The sequence below is a fragment of the Lissotriton helveticus genome, chromosome 4_1 (assembly GCF_964261635.1).
Source record: "Lissotriton helveticus chromosome 4_1, aLisHel1.1, whole genome shotgun sequence".
Classification (NCBI taxonomy): Eukaryota; Metazoa; Chordata; class Amphibia; order Caudata; family Salamandridae; genus Lissotriton; species Lissotriton helveticus.
This window is the reverse complement of record NC_136063.1, coordinates 83334681-83359456: the sequence shown is the minus strand read 5'-3', so window position 1 is coordinate 83359456 and position 24776 is coordinate 83334681. Positions and strand designations below refer to the sequence as shown.

Here is a 24776-nt window from a genome sequence, read left to right as displayed (position 1 = left end):
GCTGCGGTGGCCCCCCGAGTCATGCTGCGGTGGCCCCCGAGTCATGCTGCGGTGGCCCCCGAGTCATGCTGCGGTGGCCCCCGAGTCATGCTGCGGTGGCCCCCGAGTCATGCTGCGGTGGCCCCCGAGTCATGCTGCGGTGGCCCCCGAGTCATGCTGCGGTGGCCCCCGAGTCATGCTGCGGTGGCCCCCGAGTCATGCTGCGGTGGCCCCGAGTCATGCTGCGGTGGCCCCGAGTCATGCTGCGGTGGCCCCGAGTCATGCTGCGGTGGCCCCGAGTCATGCTGCGGTGGCCCCGAGTCATGCCGCGGTGGCCCCGAGTCATGCCGCCGTGGGGCTGAGTGATGCCGCCGTGGGGCTGAGTGATGCCGCCGTGGGGCTGAGTGATGCTGCCGTGACAGTGTCTTTGCTACTTACAGTGGTAAAGAACTCCCTCCAAATGTGCACGCGTGAATAACTAATGCTGATATTTTAAAGCAATGTGGATATTTTAAAGCACATTCACTAATGCTGATATCTTAAAGCAATGCAGATATTTTTAAGCACACACCACATGCGTGCTTGTTGAATTTCTGACTGATGGGATGGAGCCTGCAAAGGTTGCGGAGAGCAGCGCTTTCCCGCACCTCGGACACGCTGTCTGGGCTCTCCCAGGGCATTCCTGGGCTGCCAGAACTCGCCAAATGTTTGGACAGCTGTGAATAAATAACACACCTTGGCCGAGACAAACAGCAGAGAGATTTAGTCCCCTGCCCCCGTGCCCTCGCGTGTGTGGCTTCAGGGGTTGACTTTAATGCTTTGATAGCCCACCGCTGCGATGGAAAGGAAAAACAGAAAACTACAGGTGCTGGGGCCCAGAGAACTGGCCTCCTGCTGAGAAGTGCTGGCACTGGCCCAGTAAATGCAGCACCGACGAGAAGTACTGACACTGCCCTACTCACAACTGCAGGTGCTGTGGGCTGCTAGATGTAAGCCTGCCAGGAAGTGCGCTTCACTGCACTGTCCTATTAAATGCAACGTGGATTAGAGGAGAAGGGTTGGTGCTGTGCTGTATAAGCAGTCCAAATAAGGAATGCAAACACACAGCACTACTTGGCAGTGCAGTGCGTGTACTATTCTACTTAACATATGGCCGCACTAGTGAGAAGTGCAGGTATTTTTCCACCTGAAACATAGAAGCAGAAATGAGAAATGCACTTTTCCAATGAAAATATAGAATTACTAATGAGAAGTGTAGATATTCTACTCAAGAATATCAGCACCAACCAGAAGTGCAAGTACTGCTCAAGAGAAGGCAGCAGCACTATTGAGAAGTGCAGGTGTTGTTTCAGTGAAAATAGGAATACTATTGAGAAGTGCAGGTTCCGTTTTGTTGCAATCATAGCATGACTAATGAGAGGTGCAGGTACGGTTCCAGTGAAAACTGGGGCACTACTGAGAAGTGCAGGCACAGTTCTGTGGAAAATATAGCATCACTAACAAGAAGCGCAAGTGCTGTTCCAGTGAAAAAAAGCAGCACTATTGAGAACAGGTACTGTTTCAGTGAACACGTAGCAGCACTAATACAAAGTGTATGTAATGTTCTAGTGAAACATGGCATCACTAATGAAAATGCAGGCAGAGTTCCAGTGAAAACAGGAGCACTAGTGAGAATTGTAGGGACACTTCCAGTGAAAACAGAGGAGCACTGGCAAGCATAGCATCACTAACGAGAGCGCAGGTACTGTTCCAGTGAAAAACTTTATGAGGCAGTTGCTGTGTGTGTGTGTGTCTAAAATGTCCAGGAAGCATTCAAAACTAGGAGGCACGTCTGGCGAGTGGTGTGCGATGTGTGCGCGCGCTGTAAGGGTGCCGGCGAGCGATGCGCTGCATGAGCCACGACGAGAGAGGAAAGCCAGATGGCGCCTGTGCGCGTAACCGTGCAAATAACCACACGCTTTAGGCCTCACAAAAAGCGTGTGGTCAGCTTTCTGAATCACACTTACTAAAAGTCTCGCCAGTTCAGCGCATGTGCTGGCTCAGGCGAGACCTAAAAAATGTTTTTGACAACAGCTTTTACCCCTGTGCCCAAGAAACAAGCTTGTATGCCTAAACAAAAGAGCAACAACCCCTTCCATATGTAACTACCAGTTGGCCTTCAAAGGTGTCTTGCCCTTTCAATCTTGCCTTCTGGGATCACACTCCCTCTGGCCATTCTGCCAGAAGATCACACCTCTTCCTGTGAGCAGGTCCTTTGTTCCTCTTCCTGAGAGTTATTCTCACCTTTCCCCAGGAGGACAGCAGTTATCTGCAACTAGAGCGTTACTGGAATGTTTTGGACAAATAAGTGACCACTTTCTAAATTTTGCCATTTATAAAATAGTTACATTAAACTCAAATTGGGCATAAAGTTGGATTTAATGCAATGATTCTTTTGAAGCCTTAACATTTCAACTTTAGTAGTCCCATTTGGAAGCTAGCCATACTGAGTAGTCATTGTGTAACTCTTTACTAACCAATGGGGCTACTAGGCTTAATATAGTAAAAACTACCATGCAGGTTTTTTTACTGTCTGGGCAAGAAGACCATAACGGATATCCTTCTCTTTAATATAATGCACCCTGCCTTTGAAGCTCTTTAGACCTACCTTAGGTGTGACGTACAAATATTAAAAAGGAAGGATTTGGCTTCGCCACATGTTGGAATGGCACAGTCGAATTAGCAGTTTAAAACTGCTTTGCCAGTCTGCAATGGCAGTGTGGGAGGGATTTTACACCTTATCACATTCATGGTGGCATAGTAAAGTGTTGCAGTCCATGAGGGACACTTATCATATAGACCTTGGTACATTGGGTGTCCTACATTAAGGAATAATGTATTAATAATTGTATGCCAATTGGAGATAAGCCAATTAAACATACTTTTAAGGGTCAGAGTACATGCACCAATGCCTGGACTGAAGGGCCCACAGGCACTACAGTCAACACAGTGCTAAATCTAGCAATAGTAGGGCAAAAAGTGTGGGGGGAGCCTGCAAAAAAAGGATTCTATTCACATGTATCTACATAATTCAGAATTATTTTTGTCTTGTTACTATAAATAACCAAACAATATAGCATTTCACTTACTCTTAAAAATATAAATGTTTTTTAAAACAGCAAAAACAAATGAGAATAAACAGCATATTACATGTTACAGACCTTCATACATCATGATGTTTTCCCATGGGAAGTTTTTATAAATATTTTTTTCAAGTCAATTACATTGCATTGAAGCTTTAACATGGAATTTTGTCACAGTAAGAATTGTGGGACTCTTGCTTTGTTGTTCCAAATAACATGTTATTGGTGCACATTTCTTTTCAAAAGTGTGAGTCTGAATGTGTGCATATAAATTCATGATAAAAGTAGTATTTTATAAAAGCACAGACAGATGTCATGGTGGGGAATGTTAGATGGTGAGTGAATGGAGTAATAAAGAGTTAAAAAAGCTTTTGGTCTGACACCAAGGCAATGATGATCTTTACCTTTATACTTTCAACAATTACGCACACAATTATAATCACCAGTCAGGTACCCCTGTGCAGGGCAAGATGGCAATGCTTATAATATGAAGAAATTGTCAAACAATAGAATAAGTAAGGTGAAAGAGCGGACTATTATTGTATTTAGGATCTGACTTCTGGATTCGCTTTTGTATCCATTTTATCACTCAAATGTTTTTTATATTTTAAGTCCCCTTGCTTCACCAGAATTCCACATTCTAGGATATGAGTTTTCTACACTGAACGGATTCTTTGAGCATGTTACAATATTTGCATTCTTGTAAGGGTTTTCTGCGTTTGTCACAATGAATTGCCTTTAATGAGGGAATCTGAATGGAGCGTATCCTTCTCAGTAAAACTTCTCTTCTCTTACATATTCTCTACAGTGGTAGGGTTTCTCTCAAATGTGGATTTTCTGATGTTTCAGCAGTACGCTTTTCAGAGTAAAGCTTTTCCCACATTCTGTACAGTGATAGGGTTTCTCACCAGTGTGGATTCTCTGATGCTTCAACAAAGCACTTTTCACTGTAAAGCTTTTCCCGCATTCTGTACACTGATACGGTTTCTCGCCAGTGTGGATTCTCTGATGCTTCAACAATGAGCTTTTCACAGTAAAACTTTTCCCACATTCTGTACAGTGATAGGGTTTCTCACCAGTGTGGATTCTCCTATGCTTCAACAATGCACTTTTCACAGTAAAGCTTTTCCCACATTCTGTACAGTGATAGGGTTTCTCACCAGTGTGGATTCTCTGATGGCTCAATAATGTACCCTTCTCAGTGAAGCTTTTCTCGCATTCTGTACACTGATAGGGTTTCTCATCAGTATGGATTCTCTGATGCTCCACGAGGCTGCTCTTCAAACTGAAGCTTTTCCCACATTCTGTGCACTGATAAGGTTTCTCACCAGTATGGATTCTCAGATGTTTTACCAGGGTGCCTTTCTCACTGAATCTTTTCCCACATTCTGTGCATTGGAAGGGTTTCTCACCAGTATGCACTCTGTGATGTTTCAACAATGCATTCTTATCAGTGACATTTTTTCCACATTCTAGGCACTGATAGGGTTTCTCACCAGTGTGGACTCTCTGATGTTTCAGCAATGTGACCTTCTGAGTGAACCTTTTTCCACATTCTGTGCAGTGGAAGGGTTTCTCACCAGTATGGATTCTCTGATGTTTCAGCAGTGTGACCTTCTGAGTGAACCTTTTTTCACATTCTGTGCAGTGGAAGGGTTTTTCTTCACTAAGCACTCTCTGGGGTTTCAACAAACTGTATGTTTTAATGATGCTTTTCCCACTTTCTGTACACTGATAGGGGTTCTCACCATTATGGAGTCTCTGGTGTACTAACTGTTTGCCCTTTGCAGCAAAGCATTTCTCACATTTCACACACTGATAGGGTTTATCACCAGAACAGGTTGTGCGATGTATCACCAGTGTGCCATTCTCACTGAAGCCTTTCTTACATTCTGTACACGGACAGGATACCTCAGAAGTGTGATGAATGTACTGTATGCCACTCCAAGTGAAGCTTTTCTTACTTTCTGTACACTGACAGGGTTCCTCACCGGTATACATTATCTTATGCTTCACCAGTGTGCCCTTCTCAGGGAATCTTTTTGCACTTTCTGTACAGTTGTAAGGTTTCTAACCAGTATTGACTATATTAAAACATTGATTTGTTCTCAGTGAACGTTTTCCCACATTGATTACATTGAAAGGGTTTCTCACCAGCACAGATTATCTGTTGCTTCATCAGTGTGCTATCCTCAGTGAAGCTTTGCCCACATTCTGTAAAATGATAGCGCTCATCAGCTGTATGGACTCTGGTCTCTCAACAACTTCATGGGTTCAGTGGAGCTTTTCCCACATTCCGTACGCTGGTATGACCTATCCTCAGAAGGAACTATTTGATGCCTGTGCAGCGAAGAGCGGGTCAGTGCAGGTTTACCCACATTCCATATACAGTTAGATTTCTCCCCTGTAAGCCTTCTCTGATTTTTTCAACAGACCGTTCCTGGGAGAAACGCTTTTCTCACACTCCTTACACTGGTATGCTTTATCCTCAGGATTTTCAGATGAACTGCACTCATTTCACATTAGAATTAAAATTGTGGGAGCTGAGTGAAGCATTCCTCCCATTCTGCCTTAGTTTGGTTTCTCACTGGAACAGAACATCTGAGGTAACTATTTGAGTTACAAAGTCAGAGCTAATTTTCTTTCCACTCTGTATACTCATAAAGATGATCTCTGGTGTGCATCTTTTTAAACGATACAGTTGATCATCTGGTGATGCTGCCAAAGGCTTTTCGGATGCTGCAAGTCTCTTCTTCAGGTTCTTTGATTCTGTGAATGAGAAACAAATCTCTGTGAGAGTGGGAATTTAATCAGGTACCTGCTTTCATCAAAGAAACCATAAAAGACAGAGAAACAGGATGAGGAGGAGTGATTTTGAAGGAGAGAGGCACAGAAAGAAGGAGGAGAAACGCAATGGGGGCTGCACTTGAGATATTAAGGTTTAATGTCACAGATAAAGCATAACTCAAAAGTAAAGTTTTCTGATTGCAACTGGTGCCCCCGCCAATCTGAAGAACTGTTCAGTTAAAAAAAACGTGGTCCCCTTAACCATGACACGTTGCTAGTCCAACTACAGTACTACAACTCTTAAGATTGACCAGTAACTTCTAGGACTAGTAGAGTGTATAAACCGTCCCTCCACTGACTCAGACTCCAAATATCAGATCCCTGGAAGCGCCACTGGATCTGCCTTAAGATCTTCTTGAATTTGTGAAGTAAACTTCCATAAAGCAATATTAGATTACTTCTCTGAGCAAATCAGCAGCATATCAAATCCAAGGAGCTGTTTCATAACATTGCAGACATACAATGTCCTAAGGCAAGTTAGTTTCTTCCATAAAGCAGTGATGTGAGGATATGTCATGCCATTTCAAAAATCCATACAGAGATTCTGTAGTAGAATCTTCCCCTTTTGTGCTCATTGGCTAACTGGGTAAGAAAGCACAAATCAGCCAACAGAGAATAGACACAGATAATTGTTCTCTGAAGGAACATAATCTATATTTAGAAACTAAGTACTAGTGAGGAAGGGCAGATAACATCCTTCTCTTGCCAGAAAAGAATCCAGGACGAGGAGAGCCTCCCCAGCCTTGCAAAATAAGTTGTATCACATTGGAAGCCAACTCAAAATAATCTTTTCCTAAAGGTGTTCCCCTGCCATAACACCAAGCTGTTCCAAGGAAATAGGGGATGGGGTAAGAGGTGTGATAAAGGTTCAGGGGATCTAAAAGGGTGACACCCACCTCTGCCAGGAACCACTGAGCATGCTCATCATATAACTCACTACAGGGGACAATGTCACCTCACTAAGGCTGAGCATGACAGGAAGTGTCAGACCACCTCCCTCCTGTATTGCCTCCATTTTGTTACCTCAGTAGAGAGGGGGTTTTGAACAGACACAAAATCGAGACCTGCTCCTCCTGAACAATGAACAAGTCCCAGAATAACCACAAACATTCTTTCATTCATACATTTTATACACAACCATTTTGCCACTGAGTCTCTTCTCTCACTCTTTAAGCACACACTCCCAAAACACAAATAATACTTTCCTAGCTCCCTATGCATTCTATATAAACCTCATAGTCCATAGAGAAAAAACACATTTTGCAGAGTGAGCTCAGATCTACAACCATGTAGGGTCTGACATGACATGTGCCCTGAGGTGTAGAGCCGTCAGCAGAAACCATCATCCTCAGCACACCAACAAAAACAATGTGCCTTGGGAGAGGGGTAGCACATAGCTAGAATAATGCCTGCCACATTAACTGCAAATCAAGAGTGCTCGCCTATCCTTGCTCAGTCTCAAACCCCAAACGTGGAGAAATGTTTTTTTCAGGTTGCATTTCTTTAACCCCCACCAGGCCTATTTGGAATTCGAAGGACTTTAAAATTCGATACCATTTAAAATAAACACTAGATATGTGAGATGATTTGAAAAATACCACTGAATACATATAGAAATTACAAAGGTACAATACAGGATCAGTACAGTGTACGCACTAGTCTGTGAAAAATTAACATTTTTGTATAAGTTAGAAATTCACCAATAGCTAACTGCATTCGAAATCAGAGAACTTGCCCCATTCCCTGTGATGCCTCATCTTTCTCCTCCGTATTATCCAACGCCAATCCCACGTGGGGTCCCAACTATCAGTGATGCCCCAGCTCTATTATGAACCATGGAAACATGCCAAAGTTGCCCTCTTTTGCAATAACCCTTTGTTCACGTAGTTCGGCCAGGAAACTATTAACCAATCTCTCTCCTAGAGTTTCCTTTGTTCATAGTTCCTTTGAGGCTGCAGGGAGCTCAGAGGAGCACTGAGACTGGAGGAGATATGTGGTACACTGAGACTGCAGGGAGCCGAGGGGTGCATGGGGCTCAAAGGATCACTGAGACTGTAGGGAGGTCTGAGGCTGCTGCAATGCGTCCCAGTAAGCCCCAGAAGGAAACATTGCCATTTTATATTAACATGAGTTCTTTCTAAAATTACCCTTACTTTTTCACATGGCTTTTTGGCACACATTTGCATTTGTGATAGCTTGGATTTGTTTCTTGGAAACACCAACCTTGTTTACTCAAATCAACTTCGCAAGAATACTATTGTATTGCCCTGACATTGTGCACAAGGCCTATACAAACGTGCAAATGAACTTGTTATTTTCATACATATTGTGACACTGCGATCTATAGCACATAAACAATGGCAGCCTGATTATAACAAAAGTCTACCTTGCCTTTGGCTGAGATTATAAAGAAGCATCTGTTTCTGAGTGCTGGTAGAGGAGCCCCTCTGCTGTCATCGAGGTCTCTACATGGTGATGCTTTCGCTCAGTAGCTCACTGATATCTATGTGAGGGGTGTTTTATTTGGAAAACAAATTTACACAGGGCATTGTGCACAATAATAAACTGTGTCGCAGTTAGACCATAGATCTTTGATGAAATTATGCAACCAATACTGCTATGATACAAAAATATATCTTTTTTTATTTCACTTCTTTTTTCTTCTTATAAATTATTTCATAGATTATAAGAGACATACATACATATAATCAATGATCATTTCCATAAAATACACATCCTAAATCCTTCTCTGTATACATTTAAACCACAAGTTGTCATAAGGTATGATATACCAGTGAGGTACAAATGTCTTCAGCTAGTGAACAAAAGCAGTCACAGTTGATCTAATACAATATATCTAAATGATGTTCAAGTAGACACAAAAATTATGTCCATTTCAGATAAAGTGATCACAGTTGTTGATTGTCAGATACCACGTCTGTACGGATTTTGAGAAGACACTGGTTACAGATCTTTACTATCACCAATGCATTTCGGCTAAAAGCCTTTCTCAGGGTGTTCACAGCAGTGGTTTACATATCTAATAGGTTCCCTTTCCTCACTTCGCTACATGTATCTACTTGGTCAAGAACTTCAATGTGCACACATTCAGTCAATATCACGCTGTCACCAAACAAAGTCAATTGTATCCTTTAGTTCCTTTATTCCAGCATGGGATTCTACATATAATCAAATGAATTGATTCATAGGATGTGAAGAGTATATAATGTAGCTCTTCAATTATCACAATAAACTTGAAGATTAACGTAGTATCCTCCAAATGTTTTATTATATATATATATATATATATATATATATATATATATATATATCACTCGACAGCTAAAATCACTCCATGTCCGTTGAATGATGTTCTAAATTTCCATATCTTAAAATCTTTAAAGTGCGTGGGAGTAGGACATGATATATCCAGCAACTGTTGGGTAGATAGCTTCACCTCAACCTGGCAACAGCTCAGAGAAGGAGGCAACGCTCTCCGTCGGTACCTCGCGCTGGAAGAGCTTGTGAGGGGTGTTCAGCTTGTGACCAGGACGGAATCCTACACACTTTCCCTACAGGTAATGAGGTTGCATCATCCACCACGGGATTCTTGGCAGAACATACACATACACCCTAGACATATAGGTTTTGGGACGCATAGTAGGAGTATATCAGATTGATATACGGTTTCATATGCCTGCGTATATACGTTGTTTCAGCAAGATGGTGAAACTTTTTGTTTTATGCATTGTCATGATACTTCTAATAACTTTCATCTGCTTTTGTCTATTGATCATAGTTGTGCATATGTTCTATACAAGAATCACGTTGGTTCAATAAATATTGAAAAGTCCCTCTGTGCATTCTTTGTACATTTATCTGAGCAAAAGAGCACGAGTGTTGAGTAAAAGGGTTTTAGATCAGTTACCGCAATTCCTGAGGGAGCAGGGCTGTCATGATCAGTGGCTGCGGGAACTATTTGCTCCCTATCTGGTTTCGGGGGGCTTATGGTGGTACTGTGAACAAACTGGTCCAGTAGACACTATATCCTGAGTGGGTGCACGGAATCAGTCTGGTATCATATCAATGTTTATGCCGACCACAAACGTGCAGTTCCTACCGATTACTGGAACCTACACGACATGGAACCCAATGTTAGTTGGGTTCTTATTTTGCATGGATCACATGAATTGTTCAATTGTGCCTTCTCAGAGACCCCTACACACCTTTTAACTAGAGACGTCTAAGGTGGTAGGGAATATCCTCCTCAGCTGAGTGGATATACCCTATGTATTGGTAGTTCCAGCTTAATAGGCTGTAATTCCCACTGTGTCTACCCACTATGCACATTTCGCATATATGGCACAAACATTGCTGAGAAATGCAGGTATAAAAATACTCAGAAACCACTACAACAATCGGCGGTGGAGATGTCACCGTCGTGGTTGAGGTACACGAAGCATATAGGACAGAGGTGTTCTAATCGTGGGTTACATTCACAACTACAGACAATGCAACACGATTATTTCACACCTACATGGAGGACGAAATACCAGACAATTATGCTCCATATGAAAATACGGAGATATCATTAACTTACCAAGAACACATCAATTAGTTTGAAGGTGCTCTCCCACACACAATAGCAAAAGTGAGACTGGACCCACTTTGCAATGAGGGGGCGACATGGACAGTCCTTGCAGGATGCACATCGTATTCTGGTATCATCAATCAGTCTGCAGCTCAGATGCAGGGATTATACGATAATTTAGTAACAATATATAGATGTCTTACATGGTTGGTGGTGAGAACACAAACTCTTATTCCAGCACAGGCTGTTCAAGCTGCACCACCACAATTTGTTTCACTTGGCATGAGCCCATAAACACTGAACGCAGTTATGGGAAAGGTTACCGCCAAGAGGGAAGAAATTCAGTCTTGGGTTGCACAAAATACAAATCAGGTTAAAGCAATATTCACCGTACGGGCCCACAGAAAAAACAGAATGTTAACAATTTGATTGCCAATGGGGATAGCTCCACTCTGTGGAAGACTGCTCCAGTAGGGGCAGGTCTTTAATGCATTGTAAACCTGAACACATGGTACCCCTTTGCTGGCTGCTCTGCCTGAAGTGCTGAAATAGATCCAGAATGAGTACAGGGCAGCAGCTGTCCTGGACCTGCGGATGAAACAGATGGGCAACTTTGCAGCCGCATCTGCCATTATGTTGAGCAACATTAGAGGGGAAGCAGCAGCATTCGCTACAAGCCAATGCCAGAGGAATTGCACTCCTGCACAGCAGGAGCACGGATTACCTAAAATTATCGAAGAAACCTATGCTGCGCTTCGAAGAGATACTTTGAGAGCAAAGACTGGGAAACCACATTTATAGAGTAATTCTGAAAAGGATAACTCTAAGAAAGCACCTGAATCTTCCACAAAGAAGAAATGGGAGTACAAGAAAGATAATGAAAACAAAACAATGGGGTGGGTCTCCTAAAAAGGAATCCACTAAGAAACATTATAACTTGCGAAACCGTAATAATATTAGATCGCCCGACCGGTATCTGGATACTGATACACATTTGTCTCGTTCATTCCAGGAATCATCTGGCAAACATTCAGAGAGAGGAGGATGGTCAGAGCACAGATCAGAGGAGCATGAGAAACCGAAGGACTCGCAACAAAGTTTAACTACATTATTAAACAAGAACAACAACATAAAACATCAAAACCTCAAATCAAAAAGAAGGAAGCCGGACTTAAGATCAGGCATGCCCGGATATTAAGGAGTCTGCTTCCGGCTGGAGAATGGTCAGTGACAATGCTGGACAGCATGGCAAAAGTCACAATAGTTTGCCAGAACCTGATTGATTGTCCGCTGAGTGAGTACATCACAGTGGAAAAACCAGATACCAGGATGAGTGTTCCACATAGTCAATATCAGGGACTTCAACTGGTCGATCGCAAGCTATTGGTAGCTCGGCGAACCCCCATGAGTAGCTTGTGACTTATATCTCAATTTTGTAGCCTATTATTCTCATGTATTGTTTTAGGCTTTTTTCATAGCTGTTGCCTGCCCTCACCAAAACGAGCTGCTCAGATTGGCCTAACTGAGCCAAGCGTGGGCCAAAGATGATGACGCTGTGTCTGAACTGCCTCTAAACGTCACTTGTCTTTCACATTCTGGCACTGAGGTCTTGATCGCGTGCCGGAGCAAGCAGCAGGTGGGCCAGAGGAGGGTGGAGTGGAGCAGCAGGTCCCTGAAAGCCTGCTAGCATGGAGGTGGCACAAGTAGTATTGAACTGCTACGAAGTCGTGTTTCCTGCCTGACACATCTAAGCAGCAGATAATCGGTAAGCACTGGCCTGGCTAGTAAAATCTTAATCCTCTGTTCTCCAGACTGGAGTTGCAATGTGCGCCTTTCATACTCAGCCACTTGTATGCCATAGGCGCAAAAGACTGGGAATATCTTTTTCTCCCGCTTTACAGTAGAAGCAGAGTGAGTTTCAGTTTCCTTTACGTAAGGCACAATACAAACAAGGCTCTCCCCGTCTGCACTCCTAAAAGGAATGTAAAATGTTCCACTCTTCAGCACAGCTATGAATTTATGATTCAGTGTCAACTCTTTCATACCATCTGTAGCCAGGTCACTGACAGAGCCCGGTCACACTCGTCCAAACTATAAATGTGTTTATAATGTATTCAGGATAGTGATGTGTGTTTCCGATATTTAACAGAGCAGCAGCTCGCTAACATTACTGCAAATAATCTGTGACGCCGTCCCATTTCTAATGTGATATCCTGTTTCGTTCTAAAAGAAACTTTATGGATATTGCATGCAATAATAACATAGAATATCTCTGCAAAATGTCTAACACTCCCATGTATTACCCACATTCAAAATGAATGAAAGGAAAATTATATTTAAAGCAATCTGCATAAAAATTATTAAAGGTAATTCGGGCAATACTCTCTGCAGAACAGTTCTGGCTCTATCGGGGCCCCCTCAAAGGGGGGGCTCTGGGTCAGAGCCCACTTTGCCCATGCAGTCTCTGTTCCTTGCCCATGTGGTAATAACACCAACACTAAAGCAGTTTCTCTGGGTTCTAGATCATGGACAGATCTTGAGTATTCTGGTTAAATCCTCAGTTTAGAGGTTGAGTTTGACTGCTTCTTGGGAACAGAGCTTATCTGTTAAGACTGCTTCGACTCCAAAATAGTCAGCCTTCATCTGTATGCATTCATTGTGAGCCTCTGCCCTGGCCTAGTATCTGCATTGGCGAGGCAGCGTTGCAGATTTTATTTGCACATTAAATGCTGTCTAAACAAATGGTGTGAAACTCTGCTTTATTAATGACTACATTTAATCATTGAAATAAAGCAGTATTTCAAACTCTTTTTTTCTCCAAATAAATATCTTCTATCTCAGAAGTTATCCTGTTTACAAAGTAAGCTATGGGAGGGTACGTACCTGCGGAGACAGATATAGCCACATAAAGAACTGGAAACCTTCCCATTGCCCCCGAGACTAGAGCATCTGTGACTGTTGAACTTGATTGGGCCGTGTATTAAGTTGGAAAATACGTATTCTACATATAGAGAGAATAAATCCCCATAATGAATCAAATGAGTACAAAATTATTTAAATCTGAACCAGGATGGGACATTTTAAAACTGTAAAAAAAAAAGTGAATGTGTTGAGGGGGAAATAATTGAGGTTATTCATAATAAAATGAGTGTCTTTTTGGAAAACTAATGACTGCTCATCTAAGCTAGACTTAAAAAATAACATTTGGTAAGGAATATATGTTGAGGTTTAGCTTTTGCAGTGTGTGAATAAGTTGATAGAGGATCACAAAAGGAGGTCATATGCTTGTAGCCTGTGCAGCTCGTTAAACTTTCCAGGAAATCTGCAATGCAATACAAGCTTTCGCTTCAGGTGGCGCAACCTGTAGCTGTCTGTAGCTTCAAAAGAGGGGGTGTGGCCCCTTTTGTTCAAACCACATTATGGGCTTCGAAGAAATTAGGCTTTCAGTCAATGAAACTGGGCGCGGGTGGTCTCTAAAAAAAATGCGCGATGTGCTTGGCCTTAACTAGCTCACACCGATTTACGGCTCTCACTACAGAAGAGGTTGGAGACCCCTGGTCTATACGAAGACCAACTACCATTGGAGGTGAACATACCCAGGTTCATTAATGTCCTCTTTTGGGAGGACCTCACTCAGGTTACAATATTTGGCTACCCTATTTCATAATGGATTGCCCAAATGGGGAAACAGTAATCTTACCAGCTTTCTTTGACCTCGTCCCAGAATCAGTTAAACATTCATACCTCAAGGAGTGGGCATTAGCACTAGCTCCTGCGTTATACCGCACCAATGTTGGGTGGGATGAGGGTTCCCCTTATAGTCACCTTCCATTGAGGACAACCCCACAACCTCAAAAAAAGTATTCAATAAAAAATTAAGCTAAACAAGTTAGAGAAATCCTAGAACAACTTGAATACCAAGGTGTGATAGAAAGGTGCACCTCTTCCATGAATAATACTTTGTTTCACGTCATGAAACCAGATCATTCATATAGTCTAGTATTAGTTAACAGACATTTAAACACAGCTGCTTGGACATTTGCAGAACAAAATGCACACAGTGCTGCACTAATAAATAACAATGTGCAGAAGAAATAAAAAACAATAATGCACATTACTCCAACCTCCAGCGACTTTGAAGAGATTAGTAATCCATATCGGGATTTTTACATTTTGGAAGGACATAGAGTACAGATTATGCAGAACGGGTGAAATCGTTCTACTATTTGATGTGTTCCCAATTTTCAAGTACACACTAGACACGGAAACAAACAGAAAATCTATGTTTCGCACAAGATGACATGATAGCTTTCAAAGAATCTCCACAAACATTTAAACACAACAAACTTGGTGAGCTGTGTCATCCCGGGTACATCAGGGTACACTAATGTCACATTTAATGAAGGTAACAGTACTGATTGCATATAAATCGCATCTACATACCAATGCTGAAATGCGATTTGCACCTACTGAAAAAATACTGACAGCAGTACAGCCTGTTGTGGTTAAAGACCGAGCCATGGCTCAAGGGAAAACACAATATTGTTGTGACCCCGGTACCAATTTTAAAGACTGTCACCAGAGAAAGTATTCCGAACGTTAAAGCTCTACATCGACAATGGATACAATGGGCTAACTCCCATCCACAACAGAAGCAGATTACAGATTTGATTCTGCACTACAAATACAAGCCTTCCTGCAGTACGTACAAGAATATCATCTGCCTAATTAAATAATGCCTCTAGAACACTATGATTACATCATTTACACAGATGGTTCTGCTCAGCCTGCCGTAGGGACAAAGCGCCAATACTCAGCAGCATATGCAATGGTGAAAGGGCGTATGCATAGTGGAGAATTCCATCCTGAGAATACCTATATGCAGTCACTAGTTAACTGATTAGCGCAGCTGGCAGAATTAAAGGCTCTAGTACTGGCACTACAAAATACGGATGCTGCCTTCCCCACACCTATAGTTTGCAATTCGTATTATTGTGTGCAGTCACATAAGGAATATCTACATTTCTGAGTCCCAGATTCCATTCTGGCTCCAAAGGGTAGCAAAGTAAAGCTCAAGCTGCTTTGGGAACAAGTGGCAAAGCAGAAAGAATGCTTGCAGCGGGCTCTTGTCAGACATACACTGAGCCATCAAAGTGTTGCCGTTCACATTGCAGGGTTTTCCAAGGCTGATAAAGCCGCAAAAGCAACAGCTTGCACTGCTTTGGTTGCTGTAATCACTCATTATAGCATGAGGATAGACAAGGGATATCATGGTAGACGTCAATGCTGCTCGTAACGACACACACCTCCTGAAAGGCTTTCCACTCAAGTACTCCTACAAATTAGAGGCAAAGAACACACCATATGCTCAGATTCCAGGAGTGGGTGATAGCGTAATACAAACCACAGTGATCGGCTTATGCCAGAACTGTTAGGAAAAGGATCCGCGAGTCTTTTATCGCAACAGACGCAGTTGGCACATTACATTCTGACCAGGGTCTGGCATTATCTCTAGGGCTTACAGAGAGGTCATGGGGAGCATGGGTGTGACCCTTCGCTTCTCGTCTCCATACCATCCCAAGCAAAATGCAGTTCTGGAGAAGAAACACCATGACTTAAAGCAGTTTTTAACAGCAAGGGTCCTAGGCTCAGGTCGCTGTTGGGTCTATCACATATATGGGGTCCAGAGAGCTTTAAATAACATGCCAAGAAAATCGCTAGTTGTTTGGACTCCCTATGGAATCTTGTTTGGGGTTAAGATGTGGGTTCCAGATGTTTACAATGCCAGTACAGTGATGTTAGAAACCCCATTTGACAGCAATGAATGTTTGGCTGTTTTACTGGAAACTAATGATTTCTGGGCCGAACAAAGCAACGTCCAAGTAAAACGCACTGTCACTGGAGAAGGTAAAGTAATTCCAGCAAGGCCTTGCTGGATCCAGAAGGTTGGGGATCTGGTCAGAGAAAAGATTGGGGACAAGAAAGTGTTTGAGCCATCCTACAGAGAGCCTTTATCTGCCCTGGCTGTTGAAGGTATGAGAAATATACTCCCTCTGCCCCTTGCCTGTAATGAATACAAAATGTTTGTCTCCATTGATCTGATCAAACCACACAATGTGGCCGATTCTCAACAGTAAGCCATGTGGGCTCCTGGGTGCCTACCAGTCTCCTCTTGCTACCGTGCAGGAAGTTAAGATGGAGGCTTTAATTACGAATGAAGCATGCTCTATCCAACTAGAGACAACACTAAACAACAATAAAGTATGTCTTCTACCTGTTGCAACAACTATGACCACTGTACAGTCAACAAGTACAAAAACAAATTTTTATTCGAAATTCTGAAAAGAACATGTCTACGTCAACGTACCACAGATCGAGTTTTCATCAAGTACGAAACAACCTGAGCTACCAAAGATAGCCCGGATAGCCTCTGGCTAATTCATTCATTATGATGACTTCTCCTCTGAAGCATAAGAAGAACTACCACCTTCACCACCTCTACCTTTCTGACTAAAGGTGCGTGGTTTTTGTCTTTGGCTGAAAAGAAAATACTTTGTTTCTCAATGGTTACACCTTTGGATTACAATTCCATTACTTTTCCTGGCCCTTTGGATTGGTTTTGTGACAGTGTTCTTTCTGCTTCTGAATGGACATTTTATCCCAGAATGCTCAGCAGGACAAATGGTGAATTTGGTTCGGAAACCACACGCATCACCACACCGTGAACAAAGAGACCTTTCCCTGGTGAACATTTCAGCTGTTCCAGTTCTGGATGAGATTGTATGGGATATGCCGGGTATCATTTGATGTGTATGGTACCACTGTACTTTTACAAATTCCACATTTGTTTAAAATATCCATAAATTATGTTTCTGATAATTGGGACATTGATACAGTGCATGAAATGCTACAAGATCTAGAGCGGCGGTACTCATAGTGCGGCCCGCCAGATCTTCCCTTGCGGCCCCCATGGAAAACAGCAGTCAGGGACTCTGCGCCATTACTGCTATTGTAATTCCTCGGGCCGCATTTGCAGAGAAAAGGGGCATGCGCAGACAAATAGTGTCTTGCATGCTCCCCCCAGCGCCGGTAGAAGCAGTGTGTGCCCATCTGAAAAAGAGCAGAGATTCACTGCCCCCTGGCACCATTTGCCGCGTCATCCTCGCCTCTGAAAGCAGTAAGTGAATGCCAATGCCATCACTGTCATTGCTGGTCCCCCATATTTTGTAGTTTTTTGTTCCTAGACGTCTTTGTTCATGTATCGACACAAAAGGTAAAGATATCCTTTGGGGTTTTCGAAGGGTCTTAAAATCTTGGATAGAGATATATATATGTATGTATTTCTCTTTGATTTATTGCGAGTGGTTACGTTTTACATATTAATTTAAGTGAATGCGACAGTAGATGGCACTGTTGCCGCATTCTATGACCGATTGAGAGTTAATCATCAGCTGAAATTTACTTTTTATGCAAGTTAGTTCTCCCCAAGATAACAGGCAGGGCTTTTAGTGGGTCAGGTGCCTCAAAGTGGGTAGCTATCGGAGCTCCATTTTTGCCTTCAGGGTGAAAAAAATATATATATCAACTCAACAGCAGCACTACTGCTCAAAGCCTTTGTCAGTTCAAATCTGCTGTTTTCATTCTTTCAGTCTCATCATTTCAGACCTGAAGCATTTTCAATATTATACACAACAAAGCCATAGTTTTTGCTTATTTATCTTTTGCAACTAACAACCATGTGGGTCTCCAGTTTCGCCCTTAGATAAATCTCAACTCAACAGCAGCACAAAGCCTTTGATCTAATTCCAAATAGGCTAGTTTAAGTTCTTTCACAGATTCATCATGTCAGAACTGAAGCATTTTCAATGTTATATATTATATACAACAAAGCCATAGCTGTTGCTTATTTATCTTATGCAACTTACTATCGGGGTCTCCATTTTCGCCCCCAGGGTGAACAAAAAAAATCTCATCTCATTAGCAGCATCATTGCACAATTTTTTTTAGGTAATTTAAAATAGACGGGTTTTAGTTCTTTCACTGTTATCTTTTCAGAGCTGAAGCATTTTCAATATTATAATTTAAATACAACAAAGCCATAATTGTTGCTTATTTATCGTATGCAACTAACAACCATTGGCAAAGCCAATGGTCTTGACTTGTTGCAGGTATAATGTTACTGGTTGTAGCTGATATATCTGGATCCAATGACAAACAGCAAAATACCAGTAGGGTGGCACACTATGCTAAGCGAGATTATTAGGTCTCGCTGAGCCAGCGCGCATGCGCGGCTCTCGAGACTTTTAGTAAGGGGGCTTCAGAACATGGTGCCATGAGCCTAGAGCTTGAGTGCCAGGTGCGCGGGTGCGTGCCTTACAGCGCCATCTGGCTTTCAACCCTTACACGCGCAGCAGCTGCCGCCGCACGTGCGCGAGCACTACTCACACTTCTCCCCCACCATATATCGCGGCCAATGCTAGTTTTTAGAACGCGCTTCATGCTCTCAACCCTTACACGTACAGCGGCTTTCACTTTTGCCTCCGCGCGTGCACACCACTCGTGCTTCTCCCCCTCCCTCACCACATATCGCGGCCAATGCTTGTTTTTATTACTTCTCCGGTGCGCATCGTCCTCTCATTCCCGTGGCAGTTCAGTCACACTAAACCTGCAGTCATTTAGCCGCTGATGTGAGAGCGCCAGAGACACTCCCTCCCTGTTCATGTAAACCGCTGGAGAACTTCAGACAATTGTCAGAGGCACGCCACATTCGCTGCCGGCCAAGGCCCTGCTGCTGTCCCTGTGTGCGCTGGGGGCCGAGGGCTTCATTTTCCCACAGCAGCCCACGTGAGTACCTCCCCCCGCCTCAACCCCCTTTGCCAGTCTCACTTGATGTCAGTGCCTGTTGGAAATGGGATCCCCGGCTGGCCAGGGCTTTCGCCAAAGTCAGTCAGAGACCACCACTCCCAAGTCAGGGCAAGGGAGTTACACGCCAAGATAACCCCTGCTCACCCTCTAAGTAACGTGGCGCGAGCAGCAAGGCTAAACTTGGAGGCGATGTAGGCTAAGTATTTGCGCACGCACCCCAGCAACAACAACCCAAAGGCCCACCACAAAGGAAACTCCACACAAGGTTATATGAAAATAGCCTTTGTATTATAATAAATAAACATCAGATAAAACACACATCTTGTTACACTGTGCCAACAGGCACGGGCGGAATTTACAAGGGATATTGTACAGGACAGGGCCACTTGGACCACTGTCAGGGGTATCAGCACTTTTAGAACTTTGTAGAAATAAAAATCACTGTAGCACACAATATAAAAATAGAGCACACAACCAGTAATCACTGGTAACAGGACCTCACTAGCACCACCTGTACTAGGGAGAAAACAACCACCTACATATCACAATACTTGTAGGGGTGTAAGCACATAACACATGATGCAATGCATAACATTCATTCAGAGGTGTAAGAAGGGAAAACACATGATGCATCACAATACATTCAGAGGTGTAAAAGCACACAATTGCGCCAAACTCAGATAAGTCACCACCTGTGACTGTCCCTAGGCCAACTGGCCTCTCTAGGGCTAGGACGCCCTGTGTCCCAAAAGTCAGGGGGCCTAAACGTAGCAGCTGCCCACGAAGTGCTGGGCAACTGGTGCAGGGAAAGTTTAGAGCAACGTTGGAGCCTCTCTGGCTCAAGAACCACCACTGTGGCACTGCGGAGCCTCTCTGGGCTCCTGGACAAGAACTGGTGCCCTGAGCCTCTCTCAGGCTCTTCACAAGCATGGGCAATGAGCCTCTCTGGAATGAATGAATGAATGAAATTATTTATAGAGCGCACGGTGGCCAAACGGCTTCCTGGCGCTGAGAGCTCTAGGGAACAGAACAAACTGGGCCAAGGAGGTTTAACAGGGGTAGGCCAAGGCAAACAGGAATGTTTTAAGCGCTTTACGGAAGTGTGAAAAGATAGGAATAGAAAGCATAGAGAGAGGAAGGGAATTCCAAAACCGGGGTGCAAGAACAGAGAATCTAGTCCCACCAGTGCGAGTTTTACGGAAACGGGGAACAGTGAGGAGGGCAGAGGAAGATGAACGGAGAGTGCGGACAGGGGTGTCGGAGGAAATCAGAGAGTTGATGAACGCCGGTGCAGAGCGATCAAGGGCCCGATAGACAAGGCAACCTAGTTTAAACAAGGATCTCTGCAGGATGGGTAACCAGTGAAGGGATTTGAGGACAGGAGTGATATGGTGAGTTTTGGGCAAGTGAAAGATGAGATGGGCAGCCTGATTTTGGATTGCTTGAAGGCGGCGGGTTTCATAGGCAGGAATACCCACGAACAAGCTGTTTCCATAATCAAGGCGGGAAGTGATGAGGGCAGAAATGATAATTTTGAGAGATTCAAGGGAAAAGAAACGAGAAATTTTTCGGATCAACCGAAGGGAGAGGAAGCAGGAGGATACTACAGCACTGACCTGGCCATGCATGGACAGGTCCTGGCTGACCTTAATGCCCAGTGTTTTAACGGAGGCAACCGGGGTGGGAGGGGGGCCAAGGATAGGGGGCCAAAAAGCAGAGGACCAAGGGCTGGATTCGAAAAGCAAGGAAATGGCCCCCTCAGAGCCTCTCTGGGCTCACAAAGCAAGACTGCCGCCTACTGGGCAGTGGGGTCCCTCACGGGGGACCTAGGAACAACTGGAGGGCCACTCGGGGCTCAGAGAACAATGGGGCGTCGTTGGAGTCCCTCTCGGGGGGACTCGGAGCAAGGACAAATGCCCTGCAAGAGCCTCGCAGGCTCTCGAACGAAATGGCCCCTCAGAGCCTCTCTGGGCTCGTAGCAAATGCAGGCTGGAGCCTCTCTCAGGCTCGTAAATACAGATGGGCAGTGAGCCTCGCAGGAGCTCGAAAACGGGAAAGGTAGGGGCCTGGAGCCTCTCAGGCTCGACGAGCAAAGAACGCCCCCAGGAGCCGCTCTGGGCTCCTCAACACTGCTGTGGGCGGCGGGGCCCCTCATGGGGGACCCTTGAACACGTGGGTGCTTCTGTGGGAGTCCCCACCTCTGGGGGACTCGGGAAACAAAGGTGCGCCCTGGTGGAGCGGCCCGCTGTCAAGTGGGGCCGCTCGAGTAGAGGCAGGGGGGGGGGGAAGGTGCGCGACCTCGCACCTCTCCCCTAGCCGGCTTTCACTCACCGGCTGCTCGAAGGTCCAGGACTCTTCCTGGGCGGTGGGGCTCCTTTCCTCTCGTCCCGGGGCTCTCCTCTCCACTCGGGGAGCCTCGGGGACCCGGCCGGCAGCTTCTCCATTCCCGGCTCGGCTGCGGAGGCGGGACTTCCGGTCGGCCTCTCCTGGGCCGCGCCGCGATTGGCTGGCCGCCTCACCACTTCCGGGTCGCCGTGGGCAGCGCGGCGGTTTGCTTTAGATAGGCAGGCGGGGTCTCATCCGAGGAGTGGGCTCCCTCGTGGCAAACCACAAAAACGGGCAAAACAAAGCGGCAATGAGCGGGGTGGCACCCGCGCCGCCAAATCGCCACACGGGGCGATCAGATGCCGGGTGGGCACCGGCTGTGCACACCAAGCGCTAGCAGCGCTAGAAACGAAGGGTAGGCGCTCCCAAGCGCCTACAGGACAAAATACAGCGCTCACAGCGCTAGGGCCAAAATAAAGCGCTTCCAAGCACTAGGTAGGAGATTTCAGCGCTCCCCAGCGCTGAAGGGCAGAGAGCAGTGCTCTCAGTGCTGTAGGCACAGCACCAGCTCCAGCAGGGTCTGGAGGCAGGCAGGGGGGGCAAGGCTGGGCCAGAGCCAGCACACTGGGTCTCCAGGCAGGGAGACACCCCAAGTGGCGGTCCTCCTGGCCCCAGCAGCAGCAACAGCCACCTCTGGCAGGATCCAAAAGCAGAACACATTCATGGGGACACAGCCCCTTCTTTATACTGTAAAATCCCTTTGTCTAAGGGTGCAGGGTGGGGGAAAACCAGTTGCAGCTGGCTCTGGAGCACTCTTGATGGCCCAACCACCCAGAGACTGACTGGCTGAGGGAGAGAGAGACTGACTGGCTGAGGGAGAGAGAGACTGACTGGCTGAGGGAGAGAGAGACTGACTGGCTGAGGGAGAGGGAGACTGACTGGCTGAGGGAGAGGGAGACTGACTGGCTGAGGGAGAGGGAGACTGACTGGCTGAGGGAGAGGGAGACTGACTGGCTGAGGGAGAGGGAGACTGACTGGCTGAGGGAGAGGGAGACTGACTGGCTGAGGGAGAGGGAGACTGACTGGCTGAGGGAGAGGGAGACTGTCCGACTTAGAGAGGGAGACTGTCCGACTTAGAGAGGGAGACTGTCCGACTTAGAGAGGGAGACTGTCCGACTTAGAGAGGGAGACTGGAGACTGTCCGACTTAGAGAGGGAGACTGTCCGACAGAGAGGGAGACTGTCCGACAGAGAGGGGAGACTGTCCGACAGAGAGGGGAGACTGTCCGACAGAGAGGGGAGACTGTCCGACAGAGAGGGGAGACTGTCCGACAGAGAGGGGAGACTGTCCGACAGAGAGGGGAGACTGTCCGACAGAGAGGGGAGACTGTCCGACAGAGAGGGGAGACTGTCCGACAGAGAGGGGAGACTGTCCGACAGAGAGGGGAGACTGTCCGACAGAGAGGGGAGACTGTCCGACAGAGAGGGGAGACTGTCCGACAGAGAGGGGAGACTGTCCGACAGAGAGGGGAGACTGTCCGACAGAGAGGGGAGACTGTCCGACAGAGAGGGGAGACTGTTCGACAGAGAGGGGAGACTGTCCGACAATGTGAGAGAGAGAGAGAGAGAGAGAGAGAGAGAGAGAGAGAGAGACTGTCTGACAGAGAGAGAGAGAGACTTTCCGACAGAGAGAGAGAGACTGTCCGAAAGAGAGAGAGAGAGAGAGACTGTCCGACAGAGAGAGAGAGAGCGAGAGACTGTCCAACAGAGAGAGAGAGAGAGAGAGAGACTGTCCGACAGAGAGAGAGAGAGAGAGACTGTCCAACAGAGAGAGAGAGAGACTGTCCAACAGAGAGAGAGAGAGACTGTCCGACAGAGAGAGAGAGAGAGAGAGAGAGAGACTGTCCGACAGAGAGAGAGAGAGAGAGACTGTCCGACAGAGAGAGAGAGAGAGAGAGACTGTCCAACAGAGAGAGAGAGAGACTGTCCGACAGAGAGAGAGAGAGAGACTGTCCAACAGAGAGAGAGAGACTGTCCGACAGAGAGAGAGAGAGAGAGAGAGAGAGACTGTCCGACAGAGAGAGAGAGAGAGAGAGAGACTGTCCAACAGAGAGAGAGAGACTGTCCGACAGAGAGAGAGAGACTGTCCGACAGAGACAGAGAGAGACTGTCCGACAGAGAGAGAGACTGTATGACAGAGATAGAGAGAGACTGTCCGACAGAGAGAGAGAGAGAGACTGTCCGACAGAGAGAGAGAGAGACTGTCCGACAGAGAGAGAGACTGTCCAACTGAGAGAGAGACTGTCAGAAAGAGAGCGACAGAGAAACTGGCAGACAGATAGACTGATTGGCAGAGAGAGAGAGAGAGAGACTGACGGAGAGACTGACTGGCTGAAAGAGAGACTGACTGACCGAGACAAAGACTGACAGAGAGAGACTGTGATGGAATTGGGGTCAAAGTGTGTATGAAGCTATGCAATACCTCTTAAGATTGCTATTGTCTGCTAATAAAAATGTATTGTCAAAATGTGCTCTTTGTAGTTACATCTGATTATGAAATACAGCACTGTTGCATTGTCTAATGTTTTGAAACAGTTTTTTTTACTCTAGCCCAGCACCCCACTGACCCCGCCCCTACTGTTGCGGCCCTCGGCCACAAACCACACTGTCATTTTGGCCCCCGACAGAAAGTTTGTGAGTACCCATGATCTAGAGCATTCTACTGTGTTTGTGTGTGATGAGGTATATGATAGTACAGCTAACTATGATAAAATGTTTGGTTTCCAACATTACAGACAAAATTTTATTCACAAAGTTAGTATTCCACGTGCAGGTTTTACCTACACACAATGGGAACATTGCCCCACACCACCACAAGGCAGTTCAAAGACATTTGCCCAGAGGTTTGATTATTTTACTGGGTATGACACCTCTGGCCCGACCGCTTTCTATTACAGGCTTGCACCGACATCTACAAAGAAGAATATGCTAACAAACACCTAGTTGATTTACTCTTCTTTTTTCCTTCACCTGCTCTCTGTACATAAT

The 24776-nt window shown here is 45.3% G+C and overlaps 1 pseudogene; it reads right to left on the bottom strand.

The window, feature by feature from the left end:
• Window positions 1-3103: 3103 nt before the first annotated feature.
• LOC144828372 (uncharacterized) overlaps window positions 3104-24776 on the bottom strand; it is a 136385-nt pseudogene continuing 114712 nt past the window's right edge.